This window comes from Chelonia mydas, chromosome 16 (assembly GCF_015237465.2).
Source record: "Chelonia mydas isolate rCheMyd1 chromosome 16, rCheMyd1.pri.v2, whole genome shotgun sequence".
NCBI lineage: Eukaryota > Metazoa > Chordata > Testudines > Cheloniidae > Chelonia > Chelonia mydas.
In genome coordinates this window covers 20,955,922-20,982,821 of record NC_057857.1, presented here as the reverse complement: position 1 = coordinate 20,982,821, position 26,900 = coordinate 20,955,922, and the positions used below count along the sequence as shown (strand labels likewise).

Below are 26,900 nucleotides of genomic sequence, written 5' to 3'. Positions count from 1 at the left end.
GACAGAGGCCTGTTTCTTCTCGCAGTCTGCACAGGATTTAGCAGGATCTGGGGGTCTGGCCTCCCCGCAGGGTGCGCTGCAGCAGCCTCACCCTTTGCAAGCAGCCGTGGCATGCAGAGGTGGTTTTGGAGTCCTCGATCTGGGTTTCATAGTTCCTATAAAGAAGGGCACCAGGGTCAGCCTTCTTCCCAAGTTTGGATACATTATTGGGGTAGCCAAAAATAACAAAAAGGCAGCTCCAATCAATCGTTCCGGCCCCAGCAGCAACCCTAGGATCCTCAGAGGAGAGCGCTACGTGCTGGTTTGAGCCTGGGAGGTCCCTGGCAGCCTGGAGTCACTCTCGCCTGGAAGAAAGGCTCTCCGCAGAGCTTCTGAATAACGTCACTAAAGTGCTCCAAAGGGAGCCCGTGTCCAACCGTCCCCACTCTCATAAAGCTGCAATAAAGCGTGGCGGTTAGTACGGGAGAGCCAGGGGCTTTGCTCACCTTGTTTCCTTCTGCTCCTTATCTCCTGCTTGCTAAGGTTAAGTTACAGTTTTACTAACTCGTTATCATTTTGGCATGGCGCTAAAATACAAAACCTGGACTTTGGAACAACTCTGGCACGCCCCACAAGCGGAGAGCCATAGCGACTTGGGTCAGCGGAGACAGGCAGCGAGGCTCTAGCAGGCCAGCACTCGCACTATTCCTTTTGTGCGCTTGTATGCGATATCAGCCGACCCAGAAGTGGGTCTGAGCAAGCACATGCTTCTCGCCCTGTGCAGCAGCCGGCGCCAGATACGCCTGGTATCTCGCTTGTCATTAGAATTCATCAAGACGCAGCAGATCCCCAGATGGTGTAAATCAGCACAGGTCCACTGAAGTCTGCAGATTCACACCAGCCTAGGATCTGGCCCATAGATAGTAGAGTTGGAAAAGGCCAGTTAGGCCCTCGCTAGTCCTCCCCCCTCCGCCAACGCAGGGCTGTTCCCTGCATGCTACTCACAGGGACTGTCCCGTAGCTGGAGTCAGTTGAGCCAGGCTCTGAGACTTGGTGCCCTGCGGGGGGGTGGCAGGTGAGGGGGGTGTTATAGTGTAGATGCAACCAGGGCCCTCTAACACATCCTAGACTCAGGAATGTTTCCCTGATACTTATCCCACATTTTCCTTATTTCCTCCACTTAGCTGGGTGTGATTTATGGGCCTAAATTTTGAAACAAGCAGACTGCTTAGAACAGTGATCCCCAAACTTTTCAGGGTCACGCCTGCCTTATCCCTGTCCACCCCTCCCACTCCGGCTGGGAGTGGGGCCGCAGCTCCTGGGCCAGAGGCCCCTCTGCGCCACCGAAAGTTCCTCCACTCCCCCCTAGAGGGGTGCGTCCCACAGTTTGGGGACCTCTGGCTTAGAATTACAGGTTCCAGCTCAAGCACAGCTAACTTAACCCTTCGTCTTCTAGAGAGCACTGCGATGACGGGTGTCTTTCAGCTGAAACCTTAAGAACCGGGATCCTGTTTGGTCAGTGGGGCCATTACCTCTGTTCCAGTAATTACTGCCAGGCACTGTGCTTTGAAGAAGCTACACTCAAGAGACCCAGTGCTTAGATACTACTGTGATGGGCATTATAGGAAAGCTATACACAGAGCTATTAGTCATAAAGATCCTCGAGCCAGGATTTATCTCAATATCCTACCGCTAAATTGTCACCTCCCTGTTGTTAATCATGATGGGTGCTGTAGAGGGCCATCGCCACCCATTTCAGCAGGGTTAGATGCAGTTGTAAAATACTCTAGCAGCTATTATTATTACTGCTGCTGCTAATTAAACCCCACTCTTCCTTAGCACTTGCACCATCCAAATTACTTAAAGACTTCCATTAGTCATCCACTAGTCTTCTTCTTGTTTAAAAGTGCCCTAAGACCAAAGTTTTGCCCTTGTTCACCATTAACAGGTATTCGTCACATAGCTCATGATTACAGAGAGTTCCATCTCTTCTGAGAACCATTCCATCTCTTCTGAGTGACCTTTCCAGCTGCTCCTGTGTTTACTTTTCTCCAGGTCATTAAAGCCAGAGTCCACTCATTCTGTATTGGCTGTGATGTCTGGGCTTTATGATGAGTCCATCCATTCACAGAGGAAGCTCAGTCACCTGACCTGAGTGGTTAAAGCTGGGAGAGGGGGGTTACTCAAGTCACTTCCATTCCTTTTCAGGAGTTCAGACTAAACTCTTGCCAAAAGCCAGGAAAGACACAACATTCTTTTAAAAAAGCTCAACCAATCCTGTGCTCGTCAGTATAACGCAAACCGGTAGAGTTGCTCACGTTTGCAGGGCTGAGTACAGCCGTGTTTTATTGAGGTGTCAGGCTGTGTACTCTTGGCACGGTAGGGCTGATCACAAGTACTAGGGCCGTATGCATTATGCTGCAGTTATAGGGTTGGCTCATGGGTTCTAGGCTGCATTATCACAGGGACTTTTTTCAAGTGTGTTGGGTGGAACACACTGGTGTGTTAAGGCAGGTGCTGTGACCTAGTGTCCAGAGCACCAGCCTGGGACTCAGGAGAGCTGGGTTCTATTCCCATCTCTGCCACTGATCTGCAGGGTGACCTTGGGCCAGTCACATTCCCTCTGTGTTCCTCAGCTTCGCCAGCTATACAATGGGGATAATGATACTGCCCTTTTTCGTACAGCGCTTTGAGATCCCCTGATGCAAAGCTCTAAAAGCATGTATTACTACAGGGTCACTTCAGACGTCTGTGCTATTGGCATTAGGCCAACTTCTGACCAGGAATGTGCACACGCTACCCCCACTGAAATCAGACAGAGCCCTGTGGGAGTGTAGCCTGGGGGGAGGATATTTCCCCCTGGTTTCTAGTTTGGTTTGAAAGTCCCAAGGACAGACTGAGAGGGGAGAACTACCTTGGTCCTACAGTCCGGCAGAAAAGTTCAGATGAGAAGCAGCCCTGAACACTGAGGTGGGACTGGCTCAAAGACACAGACCCCGAAACAATGCTCGGGGGAAAACAAGACTATTTCTGTTGCTGCCACTTCTGCCCAGTGCAGCTGGCTGAAGGCAGAAGCTCCTCCAGTCAGGCCTCGCCAGCACTCACATCTAGTCATCGTCAGTTCAGTTCATCTAATTAATCTGGGCTACTTACTGCAATCTGTTCAAGTCGGATACAAAGTTGGAGGCTGAGCTGTTTGATCTCCCCACCTGGCAGTTTACAGCTTTGCATCTCACAACCCATGACATATATTCAACACCTGGCAGACAATAAACCAACACACCACGCTTGGCCTGGCACTGCCCAGTACAGGGGGGACAGATGCCATTGGGATGAGCTCCCAGCAGCCCACTGTGGAACCTCACCTGCAAAGTCACAGTGCTAGAGAAATGCCAGCAAATGGCAAAATGACCTTGACTGTGCTACATTTGTTTATTTTTATCTCCCATTCAGTTTCAGATAAATAGTTAATCCAGAGGTGAAGGGCACAGAAAGCCACCCAGGCCTTGAAGATTAGGGGAACAATAGCAAGATAAAAATTATAGATTTTTTAAAAAGATTTCACTCCCTAGCGTTATTAAAAATGTGCCTGATTTGTAGAGATGTTGGGGAGCCACACCTTGAACACAGTTGACTTCAGCTGCAGAGCCGTGGGCATAGGCGCCTACTCCGTGGGTGCTCTGGGGCTCAAGCACCCACAGAAAAAAAACAGGGGGTGCTCAGCACCCACCAGCCACACCCGTTTGGCAGGGCCTCTGATCAGCTATCCAGCAGCTGGCGGGAGGCGCTCGGGCGAAGGCGGAAAGCAGAGGATGGGGAGGTGCAGGCAGGGGATGGAGCAGGGGAGGAGCACCCACTGGGAAAAATAGAAGTCAGCGCCTGTGGCTGTCCGCCACTTCTGAACATCAGGCCCTGAATCAAAGTATATTTAATCTGAAACTATCTTTAGCCTGCGACTGATGCCGCTTTACTCTCTGCACTTGTTCCGCATGGAGTGTGGAACTAGACTGGTCAGTTTCTCTTTCTGTTTCTAAACAATTTCACTTTCAGTTAAACTAGCTCATTCACAAGCACTAAGCTTTTGTGTTGGGTCTACAGCAAACAAAGGGAAACTGAAATGAACAAGAAACCTGCTTTCAGTGCAATTTCATTTGTTAATCATTAATATTTTTTATTTCTATCAGGTTTTGTAAATCTCTTTTTTTCTCCTAAACCCAGAGCCTGAACTTGCAAATACGTGCTACCATGCACAGTGTTGCTTACCATGCCTTCAGTGATCCGAGGCACAGAGTAAGCACAGCTCAAGCTGGTGAGCATTTGAAGGATCCATCGTATCAATTTTAGGTCTAAAACACTTGATAGTAGCCTTTTAAAATCATACGATTTGGGTACAGCAAATACAAATGAACTTATTAGCATCTAAACAGCATTTTACACTGCTTTATCTTTCTTAATGAAAATATTTGCATATATAAAACCCAGGGTTTTACAGGCAGCAGCTGAACTTGGAGACTGTTCCATGAAATTAAATGTATTTCCACCTCTCCTTTGTTCCTTAAAAAAATACAAAAATATTTAAAAACCAAAATAAATAAGTAAAAGGAAATATATGAGTCATCCTATTTGACACTTCTGATGGTTCCATTACAAAAGATAATCATTTGCTCCACTCATCAGTTGCTATATATGGAGAACAATGCCTTTTCATCAGAAATGAAAAGCAATCAATCAGTTATTCCCCATGACATTTGTGCTGGGACTATGATGCTTACGTTCTCCAAGACCCACTTCTGATCTTTTTCATTATTATGTTTTTAATGAAACCATCTTCTAAAGGGAAATAAAAGTGAGGGGTTTATTTGACTGTAAGCATCTTATCCATGCAGGCCCACACACCACAAAGCCAGCACTAGCAGATACAGCTAATTTCTTCCAATTGCCTGTCTGCATCATAGCCAGATAGACCGCTTGTGCCCTTTATGGGTGTAAAGGACACCCCCCTCCTTATATGAATTCTGAAGTTCTTCCCTTCAGATGGAACGAGAAGATTCGGGTCTATTAAGTTTGCTATTCTCAACATTATTTTAACAGCTATAACAGGGAGATTCTGGTTGCCACATCCCCTGCTTTCCTCACACTAAAACTCTATATCACACAAGCTTTTGTGATATTCAGTAGGTTTGTTGCATTTTTGTGCCTTATAATCTGGACAGTGTACGCAGAGAAGTTAAAAGGAGATTATAAAGCATTAAGAAACATTTAAGCCAATCAAAGTGCTTGATTGGATAAATACACTTAGCTCTCTAATTTTGCCTTCTGGATTCAGCTCCCAGGTTTACAGGCCAGGGTTTGACACAGCCGCTCTTCACTCCAGCCAGCAGCAATCCCCTCTTCCTCCCTTTCCACATCTACCTACTGACAAAACTCATTTTCCACTGACAGTTCAATGTCTTACTGACACAACACCCAGAGCACTTCTACGTCTATCCAAGTTCCATCGTAAAACCTGCCCCTTGGAAGCTGCATGGGTCTGACTTTTGGATCCAGACAGGCTTATCTGCAGTCATACATGTCAGTTTTTACAGAAACCACATTTCCACCATCGCATAAAAGGCCGTAAATCCTGATTAAAAAATCCCCACAGAGCCCAGAAACACACACGGGTAAAGGAAACCTATTTTTATAAATCACCTTGCTATTTTTCACTGACATCTCCATTTTTCTTTACTGACTTTCACTAACAGTCCATTCCTGATGGATGATTTTCCTACTGATCAAGGTAGCCTGGGAGATGAGCGCTGTATAATATTCAAAGGAGGATTGAGCGAGCGTTGTTCAGAGCCCAGGCATTTGCTTTGGAATAGTGATTTCAGTTTTCAAGGCTGAATGCCACTGCTCCATGCCCCCCAATCAGAAAATACAGTGGTAGATTTCACAGTGCAGGAACGCTGGTGTCTTTCAGTAGCCTGCAGGCATCATTTCTGCAACCCCCCCTGCAAGTCCAGGGGCAACTACTTTCAATACTGGAGCTAAAAAATATATATTAAAACTTATGAAATGCAGAAACTCTTGAAAAGTCAAATCCTGGCACAGCCTTAAATGAAATTACTGTACATGCCTGTGAGGGGAACGTGGATAAGGACATAGTCATGCTTGCATGCAGGTCTTATCCATAATCCACACTGCTGCTACCCTCGGAAAGTCTGACTAATGAACACAATTTATGGATAGGAGGCTGCAAGACACCGAAAAGGTTAGACTGCAGACCCAGAAGTGAGGCACAGATTGAGCAGGGTTCATAGATGACAGTCACATTACAAGACTAAATCACTGTACTTCAAAGTAAGGAAGGATAGGATAGGCCACCTTCAGTCCAAAGGATGCAGCCCCGCTGGGAACAGGTTGCCATGGGCAAGGGAATGTGGTGGAGAAATGCATTCAAAAGAGGAGGAAAGGAAATCAGTGCTAAATGTTGTCGAAAAATTAATCATCGAGAAGGATCTCAAAGCCAGAGGGGTGAGGAGTTCTATTCAAATCTCTACGTAACAATATGGAAAGGGCATCGGGATCTAGCAGATTAAGCAAGGACAGAGAGGAAATGTTGCACCCTTATCCCAGCTCTCTATAAACTGGGTCATGTCTCTTCACCCGTCTGTGCTTCCTTTTCCTCTTCTGAAAGAGGAGGGTCGTGACCCTTCATATCACAGGATTAGTTGATGTTGCTGACATGTTTTAGAATTCCAAGTGCCCCTCCGAGCTCGGTGTCATATTACAAGAGCTGAGAAGACTCACTTCCTAATCATTACAACACAGTTTCTTTCTTAACATGAGTCATGGGTCATGAGTTCAGCATGTAAGTGAGAAGGACCTTGTAAGAATCAGGGGCCACTGGCCCCTTGCCCAACTCTCTCCAAGGCAGAGACAAGTACACTGAAGACTTTGGATGCGTTCAGGAATGTGGTGAGAATGTGGATGTTCCTGTACCTGCAGGGCGTGTCGTGCGACAGAACCTTCCCTGTATCTGGTTGGAGACACTTTGATTAAAAAATAGTAATAAAAAAATAGAGCTGTGTAAATTTCAGCTGCCAACCATTGAGTCAGTGAGCTGCGGACTCTAGCCTCCTCTGGATTCAGTTCTGGCTACCTCATAATTGCTGCAGAGCTTCCACAGGGCATTGTTTTGCCTCTACTTCGCCAGAGGCCAATCCTGAGTCCATTGTATTAAGCTTACATGGGGACGGATCCCTGGGGGAAACGTGGGGGCTTTCCATTCTATTCCCTTCCTTGCTGGCTCCCCAGCTGTGGCCCAAGGCTCCTTTGTTAGGTTTGCAGGGGAAGGGTTAAAATCCCTCTGGGAAAAAAACCAACAGATTCTTTGTTCTATTTTTTGTTACACGTCCAAACCATTTTTATTCCACACAGGTTTTGACCCTGAAAATGAAGTTACCACAAAGGTGGGTGTTTTACTGTATGAAATTACTGAGGCCAACAAAGGAAGTAGGCCACAAACCACTTTTACTCCAGAGCTTGGATGTGAATTCCTTCCTCAGGAGGGAAGAGCCAGGGCACCAATCTCCACTTGAATACGAAGGGCCATATTCTGCTCTCTTACACGGGAGGAATCCCTAGGTAACCCTGATGAAGGGATGTTCTGGATTTACACCAGCAGAGCTGAAATCAGAATCTGGCCCTCCACTGCATACTCAGCAGAGGGCCTTTGAAGTGCAGCATACCTTTCTATGCTGAGCAATAAGGTCAGATAAGACAGAAGGCAGGTGTTCAAAGGGCTGCAGCCTCTCCCGAGGCTGCGCCAGCTCCGATTTTGGGCCAGGCTGGGGAGGTGTAGCTAGCAGAGTGCTCAGAGGATGCTGAAGTCCCCTCAGTCAGCTGTTAGCAGGGAGATTTACTCGGGCAATGCAAATGGTAAATCAGGATCCACCCCACTGGGGGAGGCAGCTGGCAGATTTGTAGGTTCAAGTGCCTTTAACAATCATCCTATTTTGCAGTGTGTGTTGCCAGGTTGCCCCAAGGCACCAGAGATGCCAGCAAGGGAGAGGCCACAGACACCCACCCCCGTTTGCACTGCAGCATCTGCCTTGCTGTGTTCCTTGTAGACAGGCCCCTTGTGTTATCCCACCACAACCGGGCTCTCTCCTGTCTAGGACAGGCACCGCATCCAGAAGAGCCTTCCCAACACTGACAAGCCAGGACTAGGTGGAATAACGGCTTTTCAGGGGGCTCAAGACCAAATGGGGCACAGTTCCCCAAGCGTCGAGGTCTCTGAGACACTGGGGTCCAGTTACAGACAAACTCGTCCCTTCACATCAGATCCACTCAGTCTGTTCTTCAGACCCCATTTCCCCCCAGCAAGCACCCTTCCCCATTACACACGTCCCTCACTCCCTGCCCAGGGGTTAAAGCAGCACATGGGTTGAAGAAAGAAAAGGTCCCATTAGAAACACACAGACGCCCAAAAGGAGGGGAGCCCTGCATACACGAAAGCCACCTGGAAGCTGGGGCAGTGAGAGCAGATGGCAGAGAAAGCTCACAGAGGGCATCTCTCCCTGCCCTTACGCCCTTTGCTGAAGTAGCCGATGCAACTAGCAGGGCAGGCATCGCACCAGCAGGCGAAGCATGGACAGGAAGCCAACGGGAAGAGCGCTTGTTACTGACAGTGGCTTGGGGTGGGCAGTCTCGCTGGTGGGCCCAGGCTGGCCATGGTCTAAGCAATTCCCCCTCGAATGTCAGCATGACTCACCTCCCTCCTGCAGTGCGGGGCTGGTTAGTTGTGTGTTGACCCTCCCATCCTCACAACCCAGCAGGCAGGGACTGCAGGGCTTTCCATACCATTTCAGTGGATTGGAAATAAAAACAGCAGGTGAGTTGCCAAACATACATGCCACTGCGCCATAAACACCACGAAGCAAAGTCCAGCCCGCCCACAACTGGAGTCAGAACTGCCTTCGCCTGCCAGCACAAACAAGAGCTCAAAGCCACCATCCAGCGCTGCCCCACCCAGAAGGAAACTCAAGGGTGAAACTGGCCTAATCTCCCGGTGGCTGGAGCCATGAGTCAGAGCCGACTCTGATGCTGTGCCCCTAGCATGCCAACGTGGCTCCATAAAACTGTGGGAGCCCAGTCTGAAGAGTGTGTTGTGTGGGCACACACCGCGCGGGCCCCTCTGAACAGGCAGAGTGGGGCAGGTGTTAGCCATCTATCCTGTCTACACCTACAGGGACCCAGCAAAGTGAGGTTCCTCCCCAGGGCGAGCAGGGCTCACAGAACACTGAAGGCCCATCGGGAGCACCCTGACCAGCCAACGCTCCATGAGTTTAGTGCTGATGGTAAGGGCTGGACTGTCAGACCTAGAGGCTAACAGGCTCTCTTTAGCCACAGCTCGGGCCTGCCAATGAGCCCTCCTGACCTCCACCACTGACAGGGGAAAGCAGCACCCCCTCCATTCCAGCTTGGGACGCTGCTGGAGCTGCTAACCAGGTTGACAGAGGTAATGGAGGTTTTATGGTGTGAGCCTCTAGAAATGGCCTGGGATCAGGTCATTGATATAAGCCCTGAAGGAGCTTTCAGGGGCACCCGACATTCTGTCAAGCTCAGCCTGTGCAGGGTTCAAACTGGTGACCTGGAGGGGAAAGGCTCCACTACCAGTTATCAATCCCCTGAGCCACCCAGCTCCCCATGGCACTGCCTGGGCTCTATTGGTGGCTACTGGACTTCATTCTCCAGACTCGTTCCATTGCTGCTGGCTTTGAAAAGAAACACACAGAAAGGAAAGGTCTCTCCGGACGCCTCACGTGGGAGCCTGACTCACTCCAGTCCCTGGCTGGATGGCAGGGCTCATGCCTCTGCTCTCAGAACTCTCTCCATTAGGAAATCATCACCTCCTCAGTGGGAATTACATGAAAGAACCCTGTCTGTTTATGAGTAACTTACTACTTCCTGTGACTGAGTCAGTGCATAATCTCGGCTCACATCTCATTTACACAGCAGGAGGAGGACCAATCACATCCCGCAGGGGTGAAGGCAGTTAGAGAGGGGAGGAGCAGTCACAGTATCCTTACACTGCAAGCGTCATAATAATAAAAACCAGCAATTGAGAAAAGGGGTTATGATTGATTAGCATCTTCAGGCAGCTGAGAAGGTGACAAATTTATGGGGATTTGAACTGCTGATGATTTGGGACAGCACAAGGGCACTGAAATCAATCCTGCCCCAGTGCAGTGCAATGGAGAAGACGCCCTGCTCCGGTCCAGCCCACGTGATTCTGCTAAAAAAACCCAACAGTTGCCATGCAGCATATATAGAACTTCAGAGAATCTGCCAAGTGCCTTCTCTCGGAAGGGCCCACAACGAGCAAGTCCATGTTTTACAAATGAGCGGACGCTAATGCAGGTTTTTGTTTTGTTTTCTAAATGAGCTTAGAGCTGGTGAAAAGTGTTAACACCAGCCCTCGGGAGAGCAACAGCTTCTGTTTCTGCCCAGAACAGGTACAAGGCAGGCAGCAGAGCAAGCTTCCCCGGCACTGCACTGCCAATCAGATGGGGCGAGATCATCTGGGCCAGCCTCCTGGTCCAATTCAGTCCCTGGCCTCTCTGTGACCATTAGCCGGCGTGCTAGCTGAGGCTTCCAGCAATGGCTTTAACACTGCAGACACATACACTGGTCACGGAGCATCCAGGGCACCTGGGATCTGACGTAGCAGGGGAGACGCTGCACCCCTATTCCCAACCTCCTAAGCAGTGTACTCTCCAGGGTGGAGCACATTCTGCTAAGCGCACACATCCCTGCTGATGTTTAACTAACAATTAGCAAAGCAATTGGGAAAGATGATTCATTTCACTCCCCATCTGTTTTTGTCAATAATGAACAATGTTCTCCTCTTATCGAAAGGAAAACAGACCAGTACGGAAATTCACAGAGGGGCCCCCAACTCCAAGTGTCTGCATACGACGTAGCGTTCGGATCCTGCTTGGAGAGAGCACTCTAATAAAACTCAGGCTGCTGACTGAGATGGGGAAAAGGCTTGGTGTTAAAACTGGTTCCAAACCACATCATTCAGAACATGCCAAATAAAAAGAGGTGTCTGCGCTCGGGCCGATACCCACGGCTCACCACACCAGCCCTGCCCTGAGTTTACAGGGGCTGCTGCCTGCAGCTCTGGTGGAAGTCAGTATTTTGTTTCACAGGAGGTTGGACAAATAGTTGCTCCTGTTCTGAGCCTGCTGGTTCTCAGTCACCCTTCACGCCCGTCCCTGTTTCATTCTGAATTTTAAACAAACTCAAAAACTCAACAAAATGACTGGGTTTTGCATCAAATCCCCATGAATCCACAGCACATTCCTGGACACGGCACTGCTGGCGAGGTTTACAAAACTTAGCAATCCGGACCTGGGTTTATAGTGAAACTCAGAGGTGGTGAATTTCAGGTGCATTTTAACCAAAATGTTAGCAATGCTCTGTGGAGGCCTTGGGAACCCCGCAGCCCTTGATATACACACACAGACAAATCTCAGACACAAGAGGCAAATTACTTCAGTGTTAAATGCTAGTGTCAAGACCAAAGAAAGTAATGAGATGAAATTGCAAGCTTGAGGATCCAGGCTCCAATGTACGGGGAGCCAGGACTTCTGAGGTCTATTTTCAGCTCTGCCATTGACTTGCTCTGTGACCCCGACTAATCACTAATCTTTACCTGCCTCAGTTTCCCCACTGGGTAAAATGGGTCTAATTTCACAGGCCTATCTCGCAGGAGGGCTGTGAGAAGGAATGAATGTTTGGAAAGTGCTCTGATGCCTTTGGACAAGAGGTACTTTATATACATGGTCGAACTAGTCCCGGCCTATCTTTAACACCATGCCTCACTTCCAGCTTGAAAGAGAGAAAAAAAAGCTTTAACGCCTTTGATTGCAGAGCTGTGCAAGTAGCTTCATCACAGCTATGCAATCCAGTGAGATCCAGAGTGGAGCCTGAAAGCCAGTTTAGTTGTGCACCGTAAAGGCGTCCCCAATGCAATTTAATAAGCCTCTCTGAGGATTGAGAAGTGTGCCGCACGCAGCATTTCCAACTCCCTGGCTCTTTTATTTAAGACAGGGTTTTTATTCTCTCCTCACTCCATGACAGTTTCAAGATTTTGGGCATCATAACTGCAGCCCGGCCTGTCAAGCTAAACATCACCAGAGACTGTGTACGTGGTAAGGGAGGAAGATAAAAATAGCTATTAGCTCTGCTTTTAGAATATTAAACAAACAAAATGGTCGCGCTCCAGTAAAGAGTCTCCTCTCTCTCACACCTGCTTTATACTGGTGCAGTACCCGTCACATCAAGGGAGTCTGAGTTACCCTGACCGAGGGCCAGATCCTGCAAACAAGGAAGCCTGTGAGCGACTTTACTCCCATGAGTAATCCCATTACTCCCACAGGACTACATACATGCCTAAGAGTTTCCAGATTGGGCCCTTATGTTGGTGCAAGGGGAGCGGAATCGCACCCATTTAATTCACAGTTGTTTTCCTGTCATCCAGTGACCTTCCAGATTTGCAACACAACAACCCTGGGTTGATTCAAATGAGATACAGGCAAACTGTTTCTCAGAGAACAACCCAGCTTGCTAAAATCATTAAAAGCATCTTGGAAATGTTTGAACACTGGGCTCTCTGTTAATAAAAGGGAAGGTGTGCCAAGGCTGGGAGGACAAAGACCTGACCTAGCTGGGTGTGTTTTAGCTAACAAGTGTCCCATGAATGTTGCTCTCTCCCTTCCCCTTGCGGCTCAGCTCTGCCCGCCTGCTTTATTCCTGCAGATATTTTAGTTGAAATTTACAAGGATTCCATTTCTCTCAGCACCTGGCATAAATTCTTGAGAATTTCAATAAGCTACCAGCCCACAGGGAGCAGAAGATGGGGGCAGGGCATGGATGTCACAATGCTGCAGCCAAAACTCTGAAGGGTGTCCTATTAAAAGAATATATGCACTACAAGAATGGCCCCCAAACACTGCAAAAATACTCACGTCAACTGGAGTGTTTGGGCCCATTACTGTAGGATGCTGAAATACTCCCTCCACCCCCTTTGGAAAACATTACGGCACCTTAGGGCAACAGTTCACTGTACTGCAGGAACACCCCTATAAGCTGTCCTGCCTGGGATTTGGCACGGTAGGTACTTACAGACAGAACTGGGCACAATTTTTCAGCTCACACTTTTTTCCGGATGAAAATGCAGATTCGATGACATCAAAATGTTTCACGAATCCAAATCAAAATGTTTTGTTGCAGCATTTTCAAAACAAAAACATTCAATTTTTTAGTTTGAAAACCCTTTTCACTTCAAAATTTCCTTTAGTTTTAGTCTTAAAAATTTCAAAAACATTTTAAAATAGTCAAAATAGAAACTAAACATTTTGTTCAACCACAAATGATATTTTCCTGACTCTTCAATTCATTAAAATTTTTGAAAATTTTAGTTTATGGTTCAACCTGAATTTTTTCCCCTTGTCTTACAATCCTCTATTCATCCAGCTCGACTTGCAGAATAATTTTTAAGGGATCAAAACAACAAAATGGAAATAAAATTTTAAAAGGTAAGTAAAACATTGGCCCTATCCATCTAGCCAATGTCCCTTTAAAGAAATCTACTGTATTCCACACGGTATTTACTTTGTCACACATTAGAAGTCGTTGAATAGTCTTGTCAACTATAAATTATTTTCCTTAAACAAATGGTACATTGGCAATGGCTTGGGAAGACTGACATTTACTGCCCATGGGGAACAATGTGTCGAGTAAACTTGCAGCTCAGACCTCTCTTTACCACGGGAAGAGGCCTCTGCTGTCATCAGATGAAAACATGAACATACTGCATAACCATAGCGTTAGGAGAAAGCTATTCGCTTACACCAGAACTGACAGCAGACCCACGTAATTATATTGATGGTGATATTAAATATGTAATGATCATTCCCCAACTGCCGAGTAATGATCATCGTTCCATCTGATCTGCGATTGGCAAACACGCTTTGCATTTACATGGGGGGGAAAAGAAAACAAAAATGTTAAAATATTGTTCGGGGTTGGAACCAGAAGAAATGTAAAGCCATCCAGTGCATTCAGTCCAACACAGGACAGCAGACTCAGAGCAGATTGTTGTACATCCCTCAGTCAAGTCTTACTCCCTTCCTACCCTCTGCTACTCACTTCTACTCGACCAAGTCTTTGAAAAACTCCCCACAAAACCCTAATTAAGAGATCAGCAGAATCATTTCTGACAAGTTTTGCTAGATCCGTACACAGAAGTAATCTGAACGCCCGCACAGAATACTTAAGCATTTGTCAGGATACCATGCCAGCACGGCACAGGACACTAGAACAGCACAATCAAATTAGGAAAGTAGTGGTTGGATGACTTTCCAGGAAATGAGCAGATTCAACTGGCCGGTAGCGGCAAACCTATTCCTAGCAGCGGATTTGCACAGCTCCTTGTGAAACAAATCAATTAGATAACAGGCACGGACTGCTAGCTAGTGAGATCAGGCGAAGCTCCAGCACCCTGCCCATGACGTGTATTTCTCCACCTGGCTCTCCAGGCCAGAATACAGGCTTTCCATGCTTAGGCAGGTGAGCCTAAAACAAAACGCTGACAGCCTTGGCTTTGAGATGTATATTAATGGCCTGTCTGCTGCCAGAGGGCAATAGTGTAGCAAATGATGCCTTAGGGCTTGCACAGCATGGATGCTGCCCTGTGTGTTTTACAGGTAGTGGTGGTAGGGGCTAGTGTCAGTGCCTGGAGTAAGGTCTTCTGTGTAGGTCCAGGTTAATTGTGTCACGCACACTGGTGCCTTTCTGTTGTGGATGGGAAGTTATGAATGCTGCAGCTGATCCCCTGACACATGCAGTGCCTTGCCTTTGGAGTGGGGTGGGCCACCATGGATTAGATGCTTTTGGTGTCCCAGAATGTACGGGTACAGGCTCTATGGCACACTGTGCATGTATGCGAACAGTTCTGCTCAGAACTGCGTTGTCCTCTGGACTCGCGTAAACATTGCAAGGACAAGCAAGAAACCACAAACCTACTGCAGTCACACTGCCCCTCAACAGTTTCCCCTTGGAGCGTAGATGCATTTGGCAGAGGGTTTTACACAACATTCATCTGCCCGTAAAGAGGCTGAGTTCGAGTTGTGGCCACTGAACTTCTAGCTGAGGAGGCCTGGGTGGGACTTCCTTTTGGTAGGCAGCGGCAGGAGATGCTGCAGAGTGCCTCAGAGTCCCTTCCACCAGGAATCTGTCACTGCCACACGCAGACTCTGGTAGTCTAGGCAGCGCCAGGCAAAGTCTCCAAACATAGCCCCAGTCTCCGTACTGAGCACCAACCCTGGCATTGTCCTTCTGCTTTAAACATCTCAGAACATTCCACTGATGGATGAATCCATTAATGACATTCATCCCATGCTTGGGAGACTTTCCACTATACGTACAACTGCAGGGTCCTTATGACGCTCGCCACCTCACCTTGAGGCGCAGGGACATTATTAGCAAAGAGTTCCGCATTCCACACTCATTACCAGTAGAGCAGGGGGAAAAGTCCTTCCGATGCAGGCGGTTCCTGCCACTGCAGCAGGAAAGAGGAGAATTCCAAGATAGGAATCCATTGAAGTCTGATCTTTGAGCTGCCTCATCAGGTCCTAGATTATAACTGGGGGGGAATGGGGGGAGGGAAGGATTTTCCTTCAATTTCTCTACACTTTCTTACCATAAATCCTTCATTCTGAAGATAAGAACTAAATCATGCTTGAGGAAAGAAAAACTCACTTAATCAGAGATAGCTAAATTCAAAGTGCACCCAGGGTCAGTATTATTACTAACTTTTGCTTTGGAGGTAGAGCATTGAAGCATAATCCAGGCTTGCTGCAGGAATGACAGATAGCTGGTCTTGAGTGTGGCATGGATCTTTTTCAGCAGTAACTAGGTTTTAAGTTCTGCTTTCTCTTCCCTCATTTTTCAGCTTATTTTCTGCTGTTGACATGCAACCAAGGGCCATGCACAGTGAACAGTATTAGAACATCGTTCGCAGTCAAATGACACTGAACATGCCATGTAACACACTGAGGGCTGCCCTTACCAACTAAAGAAGAAATCAGACCCCAGTGAACCCATCCTGGGTTTTACACTGAGCCCAGTGCATGCAGGGACAGGACCTCCAGAGTTCAGTGAGTGGTATGTGGCTACCGACCAGTGCAGGCATGATCACTGAACCAGACAGCAACGTCCACTGGATTTCTATCTAAGCGCCTTTGGTCAAAAGGGGTTCTAGCCACCTCGACAGAATGATCCAGTTGAAAACAAAGCTGAGTTAGAGCAGAAGGCAATGGCAAAATGCCAATTACACAGGCAACTCTTTCATAGGCCTTTAGTTTTTCCTGTTTGCCATTGACTTCTGTGGGTGCAAAATCAATCAACTTAGGTAACCCTGCCATGCTGCTTTGTCATTATATTCACAACATCCCACATCATACATGAACTCCCCCATGCCCTCTCCCCGCCCACAGAAGCAAAATCTCAATCTTGCAAGAACAGATCCATTTCTGGAAGACATTGGAATGCCAAGGCGTGTCAGTAGGTCACAACTGACTCTCATAAGTCTCAACAAATTTATTTGGGCACCAGCTTTCATGGGCTAGAACCCACTTCGTTGTTTTTGCTGATACAGACTAACACGGCTACCACTCTGAAACCTGTCGTAAGTCTTAGCATTCCTACCTGCAGCAGAGTGGCCCTCGGAAAGGGGTGAAATTCTTCCTTACCTGCAAAACCATCAAAGAGATTCTGCGCACTGACTTCTGGTTCCCCACTGATAAACCAGAGTACAAAAGTTGGAAGTGCGAGGTTAACGGCATGAGGTTTGAGAGCCTCAAGATCTAGTTCTAATCTTAGCCCTGCCACTGACTCACTGTGTGACTCAGAGCAAGTCACTTCATTTCCCTGTGCCTCAGTTTCTTCATCTGTAAAATATAAACCTTCCACCCAGGGGAGCTGTGAGGCTAAATTAATTGATGTTCATAAAGTGTGTTGAGAGCATGCAATGAAGGGTGCTAAAGAAGCACAGGACATTTATGATTATTACAGGCACAGCAGCACCAGTGGGAAATGGCTTTTGCAAAGCAATTTCTGATCCACAGATATGAATCATCACTGCACGCCATGGCCAGCAATACCAGATCCCGCTGTATTATCTACATAGACAGAGGCATAATGTACAGAATACATTCCAAAATACAATATCAACAGCAAAAACCAGAATAAATACAACCAATGAGAAAGCAGCAACCACTAATCACGCAGTTAAACAACAGGGGCTAGATGTTAGTGAATTCTTCTCATTTGCCAAATAGTCACACCCTACCAAGAGTGGCCACATCTCTCATACTAGCCTACAGTGCTCACATCATGGTTTGTTTCTTCCCGGTTTATAAATATTCATTTTTCCTCATTGATATTAACAATAACCCACCCCGTTAATGGAAATCTTTCTTGAGACTCGAGAACATGGAACACACTGTCACTGCCTCCCAGGAGAATGTCAGATTCAGCGGGGTCTCTGGCCCAGGTCCTCAAAGGTTCTGAGGTGCCTAATTCCCACTGATTTCAAAAGGGAATCTGAGGATCTTGGGCTGTTTCCCCTCTCTGGGTGCAAGGAGAGGAGAGACTTCACCCTCTCAAAGCAGGCAGCAGATAAAGAACTCTACACTCCACAATCCCAGCTGCCATCGCTGGATTTCAGCTCGTCCTAATGGAGAGCTCTGATAGGTGGGGTAGATACTTCTCATGGTACTGGAGGTGTCTTGCTCTGCAAGGAGACAGTCAAATCTGCTGACTGATCTCGGGCTAGGATCCAGTTTAGTGCAGCACCTGGCAGCTAGGCCAGGGGAAGAGGCTTCCTTTTGGCTCAGCCAATAGATGTTACTGGATAGACTTGCTGCCGAGGACACAAGGGTCCCAGTTCGGATTCAGCTACAGCAAGAAGCAGGACCGCCCAGAGCCAAATCCAATTTGTGCAGGTGAGGCACGGATAAAGTGGCCCAACAGCTGTTTTATGGGCCTGTTGGGAGATTGCCCTGAAACAGGGCATCCCCAACAGGGGAAGAAAGAGCATAGCCAGTTTTCTGGCACTCTTGCATGGGGCTCCAGATGCAGAGGCTGAGCCGGGGAAGGACGGGGTATGCTGGGGCCATTTAATACCCTGGCTATTCCTGGATGCCACTTACCAATTGCATGTGGCGTACCCGTTAGGGCAACCTTGAAGTTTCTCTAATTCAGTATGGGGCTGAACCAGGCCCCAGCAACTCCAACACAAACCCATCTTTGCACCTCCCTCTCAGTCCCTGAGCCCTGCTGTGCATCTGGCCTCAGGATGGGGGCTGCCACATGGCTGCATCTACTCCAGTGGCTGGCACCAGGGACCATCAATGGTTCCTCTAAGGATGCCTCCTAATCAAGACCTGGAATGGATTTTTCATCACAGAGTCCTTCTGCTAGCACTTTGCAGGGTACAATTGAGATTTACGGACCTGGGCTGGTGGATTGCTCCCTGATACCTACATAGCAAAGCCAGCATTTAGTTCCTTCATCCCCACCCCAAATATCTAATTTCAATTTAATTTCACAGTTGTAATGGATTTTTCAAAAATATTCAAGAACATATTTACTTTCCAACATCTTATTTCCTTTCACATTTGAAAAAACTTTCTATCTAATCCCCCAAGTCATCCTTCAGCCTGAATAATTTCAGGTTTTTAATCAATAGCTGTCAGACTTGTCAAATTACTTTAGGGAGCACAAAGCAATTTTTAAACATTCATAAACCCTCGTAGAGTAGTTAAGTGCACTGAATTTTAAAAGAAAGAAGAACTGAATAACACTGATCAAACAGGATTATATTCTGGCAAATTATAAATTAGCTTTTTATGAATCACATCAAAGCTACTTATCCAGTGTCAGGCGCCCACTGCCTGCAGGAAAGAAAGTCACCCACTCCACATTAGGGAAAGGAACCCTTTCTTCTTCAGCTCAGGGGTAGGAGGCCGCACACTCTTCTGTTGTCCCTCAAGAAACACCATTTTCTAGCTAGCTATTGCAGGGTTCTCTAGAGCTACCATCACTCGGGTATGTAAGCACTTCTCAGGGAAAGTGGGTCTGTATAGCAAGGTGAATGGAGTCACCGTTTCCTGGTTGCAGGAGGCTTTGCTTAGATGCCATGTATATTATATTATCACACCAAATATCTTAAATTTGTGTTTCTCATCAATCAGGTTGTGGTGGGAAAACTTGCAGCATCTCCTAGATGATTTAATTAATTTCAAGAAGGTACAGTCTAAATTACTTGCTGAAAAGGGTTTCGGCCCCTCTACACCACCAGTCCCATGTGACCCATTGCAGACAGCGACTGTCATGAACCTAGCATTCCAGTGTCCTGGTGTGGATGGTGCTGCAGGCATCCTCCACTCTGCTGCTGCACACCATGCCTGGTGGTGGGGACACATCGTGCCCTGCACACACACACTAAACCGGCATCCTTGGAGATGCAGTCTGTATGCACCACAGGGTGGAGCCTGCTCGGGACCGGCTCACCAACGGATGTACATGTGGTGCTCTCCTTAGCGTTCAGTTAATAACAACCCACACTAGCGGCAGCATAAAACTGGTGCAAAAAATATTGGCCTTCATTAAAATGTGAGGAACCCAACTGCACAGGGAGAGCGTCTCGCGTTTTCGTGACTAACAATACAGCTAGGGAGGTGGGACTGAACCTCTGAGGGTTGTCTGGGGACCCAGGTGACACTAGAGGCCTCAGTCTAGTTCCAGGCGGACAAGCATTCACACCACAGAAATCCAGCACCATAACTGACACCCCCCCAATTTCTTGGGCAGAGTGTGACCAGGCCGTGGGCAGTGAACTCACCTCTAACCCAGCAGGTCAGGACTGAGTCACACTGAGGGGGCCAGAAGGGACGGGGGAGGGAGTGGTGCTGCTCCAGCTGTGCTGTACTTGTTCCGGGGTGGCGGCAGGCCAGCCGCCCCCAGCCCGGTCCAACACCCCTCACCAGCACGGAGTTCACACAATGTCCTGCTGCCCCTCCCCATCAGTCAACCTAGCAACCTTCCTCATCTGAGGGATGTAGTTCAAGCAGGGGAAATCAGGGGAGCTTCGTGGCTCTGTCAGGAAGGGAAGAAACCCACCGGGAAAAAGTCCCACTCAGCTCACAAAGCAGAACGGAGGGTGCTCAGAGGAATGGAACATTTTTGGCCGCGAGCAGAGCAGTATGTCCAAATCTCCCTCCTTCCCTCTCCCCGCCCCCACTCCTCCCAGCTAAACCCTCAGCTTCCACATCCTCAGATCCACTAGCTGTTAGTCACGAAAACACGAGATGCTCTCCCTGTGCAGTTGGGCTCCTCACATTTTAATTAAGGCCAATATTCTTTGTACCAGCCTGGGGATGAGCACAGCATGCCCGGCCATTTAGCCGGACTCGTGGGAGTGAGTTTAACCCCAGCTGCTGCAGGGGACCTATTGTGACCATGGCAGGAATTCCGTATCCTGGTGATTGGAGCTGGTACTGCCTTCTGGAAAGGAACCTCAGCCAGCAGGCGGCGTGCTGCTCAAATAACAATCAGCAGGCGGGGTGATCCTGCTGGAAAGATGTCTGAAAGACAAATGCTGCCAGTCAGTCTCAGTGATGGAGGTCAGCAAGCTGGGGATTGGGACAGAGATGGATGCAGCTGGGAGGGAAGGCGGCGGCGGCGGGGGGGGGGGGGGGGGGGGGGGGGGGGGAATATGCACTGTACTGCAGCTTCTGCTGAACGGTGAGCATCTCAGAGGGGTTATCCTAAAATATCCTGTGTGTTTTGTACTGAGATGGGCCTGATCCAGAACCCCACTGCTTGGAAATCCTTCTCTTGAATAACTATTTTATATTATTCTTTGCTTTTAATATTGCTTCCCTTGTCATTTTGGCCCAGAGCTGCAGTTGTTTGCACTTCCAGTATGCATCTCACTTCCTTAAGTTATGTTTCCCATCCTGTAGACTGCTATCCAGTGAGGCATAAAATCTGTTCTCCTACTGTCAAGATCTGCTGCATATGTCCTTTGCCAAAGAGGTACAATTTTGAACAGCCAGCCTCTGAATTAGGAACAGTGACTCCTCCTTTAACCTTTACATTATTTACTAATTTCCTGGAGGATTTTTTTTTCTGTTGGCTGAACTGGTGCGGTATTGACAGCAATGGGAAAGGGATGTGTCTTACGAAGCCATGTTTCGATATCCTGACAGGCCACAATTGCCAGACACTTGCACAGTTTCAAATCCCCTGGACAGGATATTCCTCCTTACACAGATTTTTGATGTTCAAGTGACCTGGTTTTTGACAGTTGTTCCAAATATTTAAGCCCTGGTTCTGGAGCCTGAATGTGTTCAGAGCTTGGGAAATCTTGTTCCCAGAACCCAGCCTGCCAATATCTGTCCAAATCACTTCCTTAGCCTTCAACCAGGATTTATGAGTAGGTCTGGAAATAATTTAACACAGTTCAGGCCAGGAAAGGCAAAGAGAGAGAGAGTGAGAGAGAGCGCCGATAAGCGAGTCAAATTCAGTACGAAATCCAGTATTGTCTGATCTGACTTACGGTAACTGCAATTGTTTGTGGCACAAGTTGAAGAAGCAAAATGTTCCCGAATGAGGAAATTTTAGAAAATTAGAGATGTTTTCAGGGTTCAGCCTGTTTTCTCTTAGCTATGAGCTCAGCAGGGCTGTCAAACTAGTTGTTACTTCATAGACTTTTCCCTAGAGATCTGTTATTTCTCTTTACTTTTCCTACTCCCAAACAACCTTTGTATTGTTATTTGTTGTTCTCCGATCCTCATTGATAGCTGTGAAATCAAATATCCTCACCATACCAGGCAAACGCACAGAAACCAGCAAGAACTTACAGGCAATTGCATACACTATATGATCTAACCCAGAATAACACAATTCCAGGAACTAAAAAAAAAACTAGAAGTAAAGAACATGAATAGGACGTTAATCGGATCAGTTCAGCGTAAGTGGCAAATCTGACATTTCCATTCATCCTAAATCATTAACCCTGTGAATTACACATACTTGTGGGAGGGGGGAGAGGAATGATAAAAATTCACAGATTTCATTACTTCACCATAATAAAAATAATAATAAAAATCAGATTGCTTTTTGTCATGCAATAATCTTTCCTGGGATTTGTTAAACTAAATTTAATTAAGGGGCTGTTTCATTAAATGAAAAATTAAATGAAAGACAAGAGGCCCTGAGTTTTGAAAAAAAAAAAAAAAAAAAAAGTCAGGAAAAGCAGAGATTTAAAGGATGTCGAAGATGGTTAAAGAAAACGCATTGACAGAAGCGAGGAGCTGCTATTTCTCCTCATGTTCACAAAGAACAGCATGCTTGCAGCCTCCCCTTGTAACACACACACACACACACACACACACACACACACACAATTAAGATGGAAGACTTACCATAGTTCAACCCTTCCTTGCCCACTTTCCAGAACCAGGAAGAACTATTTAATGTAAACTCCCAAATCCACTGCAGGAAGTGCAGAGATCACCCTGTTCCTCTCTTTTCCTCCTTGTATGGTCTGAACAGCTACGATCTGTAAGCTGACTGTTGGCCCCAAGCCTTAGCCCCCTCTGGTCTCCGTAAACCATTCCAGTGCAGTCCACTGGGAACAATCATCACTAGTTAAACAAAGGCTATATTCTAACCTATGTAATGTGCTTTTAAAGGGACAGTGCTCCAACTCCCAGCTATTCCAAATTTAAAGGCACAGAGCTTCTTTTTAAGCTCACAGACAGTAGAAGAAATTTAAATACACTTATTTTCAAACTTTAAATATAAATTTTTAAAAAAATTAACAATGCCCCTAAATCCAGAGATTATAATGGAGGAATTAACAGCGGTTTTTCTTGCCCCTGTGTTGTTGGGCCCAATCCTGCCTTCCTGGAAAACCCCAAGCTCACATGTGTTTCAGAACGAGTTTAGAGCATGTCCTGAATGTGGCATCAGGCCCGTGGTATTCAAATAAAATGACAATACTTTTATTTGAAACAAACACTCATTTGGCATTTCTCTATTACCTCTATCTGAGGCCCTAGATGGGCTTTATTAACAGTGGCCTTTTTATTCTGAATTTGTACAGCAGCTGGTACAAACGGGCTGAGCCTCTAGGCCCTAGGGCAATTCAGAAAAATAACCAATAAATCAATAATAATTTGTTACTAAAGGGATGCTGTCAGCTGGAAATCTAGTTCATTAAAACCCCTGAGTCAGAAGTAGTTGGGGGCAGGTGTGGGGACTCAGACTCTCTACTGATTGGTGTGGTTTCACACCCACATTCTTATCCCTCCAGTTGCTATGCGAAATACTCACACAAACAGCGACACCGGGGAAAGAGAAATAAAGTTGACTATACACAAAGTGCTGTCAAATGCCCAGAGGCAAACAAACTAAAAACATTAGGTCACAGGGATCATAAAAAATCAGATATGGTTTTTAAGTTGTATCCCTTTAACTATCACACCACATCAGATTGGTACATTTCTTATTTTATGGATGGTGAAACTGAGGCACAAAGAAGTCAATTGCTCAGGGTCATACAGAAAGACAATGACGGATATGGGAACAGAACCGAGGCGTTTTGGCTTCTGGCCCACTGCTTTAACCATTAGATAACTTTGCCTCCATTAAACTTCTGCTCTCACACTGTGCAGTGGAGTGGGGCTCATTTCAAGGGCTCTGCAATGACAATCAGGGGCATGAGCAGGCTCTGGTATTTGTGTTTCAACTACTTATGCTTATCTGTGTTTGTGAATGCTCTGTCAGTGCCTCAGGGAGCTGTTTACTGGGCTGAAATAACTGGGGTCTGGTAGTTCAGTTCCTGTATGACGAATAAAAGCGAGCAGAGCAAATCTTGTGGTATTTTGATCCCAGATGGGAAAAAGAAAAAACAATCATAAAACACAAAAACAAAGGCACAAATCTGGGGGCTTATTTGGATTCCTGTTAATCCAAACTCTATTTCAAGCACATTCTCCTAACACCTGCCATCCCTGTATTTTTCTTTTAAATCAATTGGTGCAGTCTGCAAATTTGTTTGCATTCATTCTGGAAGGGATGGGTATCTATCTTCCTACTATGATAACAATAAAATATGCCCTGAAACTATGTCACTCTCTTAATAATGAGTCTGAATACACTTACTGTCATGGTCGCATTGCCAAATATTCCTAGCAGCCATTTCATCTCTGTCTGCCAGTCCAGGCCTTCTACCAGAACCCAGCTGTGGGACTAGAAATAAATGGGCTCCCCACCCAGTAGAGCTTCTCCGAACATTGGTGTTAATGGGCACAGATGTCCTCTGCTTTAACACACGTAAGTGCTTTCCACAGCTGAGTAACTCCAGTTACCACTGCCTAGTCTCATAACAGTAGCAGTAAATAAACCAGAAGAATTGGCCCTTTGCCTTCTTAAAATTATGTGCTTTATGTAATCTTTAAAAGGATGCAACCAGCTTAGGCGCCAAAATATAATTGGCAGCACTTGGCAGATAAATAGGGACACTCCTTTGAACGGCACAGAAATGCGATCGTCTACAGAGAACTTTCTGGGAGGACAGAATGATGGAAAATGCCAAATAATCTGCTAAAATATTGAAATTGTCCCTTTTAAATAAGAACATTTGGCAAGGATGCAGCTATGCCTTCTCCACAGCATTGCACTGGTGAGGAACCAAATATCTACTAACAGCAGAACAAGAAGGAATCGGCTTAATCTGCAGCAAGGGAGATTTCAGTTAGATATTGGGAAAAGGTTTCTAACTCTACGGGTAGTTAAATTCTGGAATAGGTTATCAAGGGAGGTTGTGGAATCCCTGTCACCACTGGAGGTTTTTAAGAACAGGTTGGACAAACACCGGTCAGGGATGGTCTCTAGATAATACTTGGTCCTGCCTCAACGCAGGGGGATGGACTAGATGACCTCTCGAGGTCACCTCTAGCCCAACATTTCTGTGATTCTTCACATTATAAGTCTTATAAAAATACAACAGATATTTTTCCAGGGCTGCTGCATGGAGCTTCTCTTTCATGAGCAAAGGTATCTTGGGGGCCTAAGTGTCCTTTAAATGGTTTGGACACACATGTATATTATATACACACACAGAGAAAGAGACAGTTCTATCTCGCCAGTCTATAACATGGAACCTGGTAGTACATTTTCTTCTGTGTATATTTTTTTACTTGCCTTCAGTCACAACCATTGTTTTGTATAGTGATTATACTAGAGAATGTGATCATTCATTTTTGTCATGTTCTCGCACAACACTGCCCATAAATATGTACAGTTTCAGGTCTGTTCCTAAGAGCCCTGGACCTGGCATATTATTATGCATTATGGTTCACCCCTCATAGGGAAATAATAAACTTGGTTAGAAATCTGATTCCAGTATGAATAGCATGAGACCTGACCTTCATAGGCTCAGCCCTATAATTAACACCAGGTTGAGTGTCCGTGAAGGCTAAGGGGCCTCCAGGGTGCTTGATCAGGGAATAACCCTATTTAAGAGCTAGATTTACTATGCATCCACAGCTGTGTGTTTAAGAGGGTCTCTGGGGCCCAGCAGTTTGACTTTATAGGGATTCTCATGTGGTTCAGATGTCCGTGCATGAGCCCCTTCTGTCAGCTGATCATTAGGGCAGAGGGGAGGGCAGGGATTCTGGTTTCGTTATTTCACGACTAACCAGCAAATGAAGACAAGAGTGAAAATGTCCACGGAAAATGGTGGTGGTAAAACAATTCAAAGAAACAGCTGTCACCTCTGGTAGCACTTTTGTAACGTACATGGTAAATTCCCTCTTCATAAACACAGCCCATTTCAGAGTAACACCCCTTGGTCCTTGGCTACCAGCAGCAATCTTAGGGAGGCCACACAGTATTTACTGAGAAAAGCATGGCCAACTGTTAGGGGTATTACAGTAGCACCAATTGAGATTGGGCCCTACTGTGCAGGTGCTGTACAAACATATAATGAGACACAGTCCCTGCCCCCAAGAGCTTCCAGTTATTCTGACTCAGAGCCTCTGCTGTGTTAGGCAAGTGATTTAATTTCTGCCTCAGGTTTCCCCTTTATGAAATGGGAATATCATCAATGGTACCTACCTCGCAGAGCTGTTGGAAGGACTGATTGATTAATATTTAATAAGTATTAAGTATGAACTAAGCATTATCATTACAGAAAGAGCAGTCTGAGAACCCTGGGAGCTGTGGTCAGGTCTGACTCACTCGATGGCCTTTGGCAAGACACTTATCGTCTTTGTGCTTTTATGTATCCCTCTAGCACAGTATCCCAGATCTGACCCCTAGGCCATCTGATATGGTATCTAGCCCCCAGCAGCAGCTAATAGTGGATGTTTCAAAGGAAGGTAATCTTGTATACTGAGGGAAAATGGCATTCCTGGTGCCTACAGATAGGCTGCTTAGACCCTGAAATATTCAATTTTTACTGCTCATATTTCATCAGCTCACCTGCAGATATTCTGAATGGCCCTAACACGCTCACCCTCTCACCCCTTTGTTTTAAACCCAGACACAGTTCATTATTGCTGAAACCTGGGTGATGAAAATGCATGTTGATGTTGCGCTAAGATTTAGGACTCTCTCCTCCCTCTCCGTACGTATGGGTAATTTCCATTAGTGGTAATAGGAGTGAAGAGCGGTACACAGGCATGAAGGGGAGACTAGCCACCCTTTTGACACTAGAGGTTGGGAGCAATGGCAAAATAAGCCCACACACTGACGCAGGCTCTCTCGTGTTGCTGCTGCTGCAGGAC

The 26,900-nt window shown here is 46.6% G+C and overlaps 1 protein-coding gene across 34 annotated transcripts in view; it reads right to left on the bottom strand.

The window, feature by feature from the left end:
* LOC102934027 (DAB2 interacting protein) overlaps positions 1-26,900 on the bottom strand; it is a 435,191-nt gene that overhangs the window by 96,095 nt on the left and 312,196 nt on the right. Inside the window, exon 1 of one of the 34 annotated variants that reach the window (XM_037879729.2) lies at positions 22,530-22,748. The exons of the other annotated variants lie outside the window; for them this stretch is intronic. The gene's annotated coding sequence lies outside the window, so the exon portion shown is untranslated. Of the gene's footprint in view, positions 1-22,529; positions 22,749-26,900 lie in introns of those variants that run through there. 34 annotated transcript variants of the gene reach the window in all.